The sequence below is a fragment of the Nomascus leucogenys genome, chromosome 1a, assembly GCF_006542625.1.
Source record: "Nomascus leucogenys isolate Asia chromosome 1a, Asia_NLE_v1, whole genome shotgun sequence".
Lineage (NCBI taxonomy): Eukaryota > Metazoa > Chordata > Mammalia > Primates > Hylobatidae > Nomascus > Nomascus leucogenys.
The window spans coordinates 47,629,080-47,632,486 of record NC_044381.1 but is presented as its reverse complement, the minus strand read 5'-3'; positions in this window follow the sequence as shown (position 1 = coordinate 47,632,486).

The following is a 3,407-nucleotide window of genomic DNA, read 5'->3' as shown; positions in this document are numbered from 1 at the left end:
CAAAGCAAAGCGGGAAAAAAAAGTTGTGTTAGGCCAGGCGCAGTGGCTCACGCCTGTAATCCCAGCATTTTGGGAGGCTGAGGCAGGCAGATCACCTGAGGTCAGGAGTTTGGGACCAGGCTGACCAACATGGAGAAACCCTGTCTCTACTAAAAATACAAAATTAGCCGGGCTTGGTGGCGCATGCCTGTAATCCCAGCTAGTTGGGAGGCTGAGGCAGGAGAATCGCTTGAACCCAGGAGGCAGAAGTTGCAGTGAGCCGAGACCGCACCATTGCACTCCAGCCTGGGCAACAAGAGCGAAACTTCATGTCAAAAAAAAAAAAGTTTTGTTCGATGTGTCAAGGGTTTATGACTGGAAATAGAGAAAGGCAAGCATCCAAAAGTCTAAATGATATGCACTCCTGTCTTCCATTTTCATTCTAGGCAAAATCATAAATGAGGAAACTCTGGTCTTTACATTTGGGCGCTTCTACTTCTCGTTTTCCCCATCTACCACCTCAGCCTTCCAGAGACTCAGTTTCTGCCTTTGGAGTCATAGACACCACCATCACCAACCACCACCGCCACCACCACCACCACCATGGGTTTGTTAGCTAATGATTATGCAGCATTTATCTGTAAGCCTGAAGATGCAAAGCCCTGACTTCAGTTATTTAGACACCCAGTTCTGGGTGTTTACAGTGGTGCAGGATGAGAGACAGTGACTTGCATGTATACAGAGAATGCTGCTGCTTTCTTTTATAGAATAGAGCTCATCTACCTCTTGAGTTTCCGTGAGAAATGGTGTGGAGTTGGGAAGAGAACCATAAAGTAGCCAGTTAATGCTGACTTCAGTCTCTTTCGGACAAATGCTCAGTTTTTCTGATTTCTTCCTTGTTCCTCTGCTCTTTCTAGGAGAGTCTAGTGGAGACTAAAATGATACTGTATTGGAGGGAAGAATTTAACCTTGGATTCACCAGGCTGCCGGAAGGATTTGTTCCTTCCTAACACGTTGCTTCCTTCCACTAAAGTGTCTTTGACTTCAGTCTTGAAAAGAGTTTTACCCTCCCATGTCACAGAATCCTAATGTTGCCACCCTAGATATCACCTCACCCAACACTTTCTTTAAAAATGTTTTTTATTATTATCTAATATGCTTTTTCATTGCAGCCAGCATTTCTGTTTTGTTTTGTTTTTTGCCCCTGGCCTACCTTCCCAACCATGCAATGTAATAATCTAAACCAGATGATCTCAAGCTTTTAGTCTCAGGACCAACATTTTAAAGTAAACACACTTAAAAATTATTGATAAGCCCAAAGAGTTTTTGATCATGTGAATCTATCAATATTTTAGGAATTAAAACTGAGGCCAAGTGCGGTGGCTCATGCCTGTAATCCTAGCACTTTGGGAGGCCGAGGTGGGCAGATCACCTGAAGTTAAGAGTTCGAGACCAGCCTGGCCAACATGTTGAAACCCCATCTCTACTAAAAATACAAAAATTAGCTGGGCATGGTGGCGCACACCTGTAATCCCAGTTGCTCAGGAGGCTGGGGCAGGAGAATCGCTTGAACCCAGGAGAAAGAGATTGCGGTGAGCCAATATTGCACCACTGCACTCCAGCCTGAGTGACAGAGCGAGACACTGTCTCAAAAACAAAACAAAGCAAAAAAAAAAAAAACCTGAGAAAAATTTAAAATATTAATTTATTTAAAAGCGATACATCCATTACATGTTAACATAAATAATGTAATGCAACCCACAATGTGTGCAGGGATCATCTAGCACTCTTTGCATTACCCTGCCAGAAATGGGGCTCAGAGAATGAGCACAAATGCTGATATTCTGGATCCTGCTGTTGCTATAGCAAACAGTCTTTTATGTCTGACCTAGGAGTCTTATGTCTGACCTAGGAGTCTCATGTCTTCTATCAGCATCCCTGAAACTGTCTCATGCTAATTTGTTACCCTTCCTAGTAGGGTAAAATCTCAAATGCTTCACAGTTCTTGATATAACACCTAACTGAAATTTAGCATTTCCTTCCATTTTAACGTAGGCAGCTGACCTTTTCCACAGTACTCATAACTTTGCAAGCAACAAAAAACACAGGTATTTTCATAGTATTTTAGATTTGTGGCACATGTTTCAAAATAACACTTATGCATGTCAACAATTTGAAATAAAAAAACTTGATCTTAATAATGCATTAATAAAGAAGCACACATATTATGATATCACACATTTGTTTTTTAATATATTGGCAATTTGTCTTTTAATGACTGGTTTCCTTTTTATTTTTATGCGTTTAAAATGAAGGGGCCTATAGACTCCACCAGCCTGCACAAAGTAGCTTCAAATAAGTCCCTGATCTAGGCAGTGTGTGTGCATTGCATAAGGGTATGGATAGCACAGGGGAAAAACAGAAAGAAAAACAGGTTTGATTATTGGTCTTTGAATTTTAAAAGCCTCAGTGCCAGAGGTGTGAGGGGGAAATGGAGGGGTGCATGCAGTTAGGAAAAGATTTGGAAGAAATAGGAACACTTTAACACTGTTGGTGGGACTGTAAACTAGTCTAACCATTGTGGGAGACAGTGTGGCAATTCCTCAAGGATCTAGAACTAGAAATACCATTTGACCCAGCCATCCCTTTACTGGGTATATACCCAAAGGATTATAAATCGTGCTGCTATAAAGACACATGCACATGTATGTTTATTGTGGCACTATTCACAATAGGAAAGACTTGGAACCAACCCAAATGTCCATCAATGATAGACTGGATTAAGAAAATGTGGCACATATATACGATGGAATACTATGCAGCCATAAAAAATGATGACTTCATGTCCTTTATAGGGATATGGATAAAGCTGGAAACCATCATTCTCAGCAAACTATCGCAAGGACACAAAACCAAACACTGCATGTTCTCACTCATAGGTGGGAACTGAACAATGAGAACACTTGGACACAGGAAGGGGAACATCACACTCTGGGGCCTGTCGTAGGGTGGGGGGAGAGGGGAGGGATAGCATTAGGAGATATACCTAATGTAAATGACGAGTTAATGGGTGCAGCAAACCAACATGGCACATGTATACATATGTAACAAACCTGCACCTTGTGCACATGCACCCTAAAACTTAAAGTATATTTAAAAAAAAGATTTGGGGAAATGCGTTGAAAGAACTCTAATCAAGACCAGCCAGCTGGAAAATCGAGACCACTCCCATTCCCCTACAAAGCATTAGCTGGGCTTGGTGGCACCGCACCTGCAGTCTCAGCTGCTCACGAGACTGGGGTGGGAAGATCTCTTGAGCCCAGAGTTGGAGGCTGCAGTGACTCTAGAAAGGATTCCCTGGGTTAGGGAGAAGACTTGACACAGGCCTTGTCAAGGCCTCTTTAGGGCCTGCGGCCCACCTGGTCACC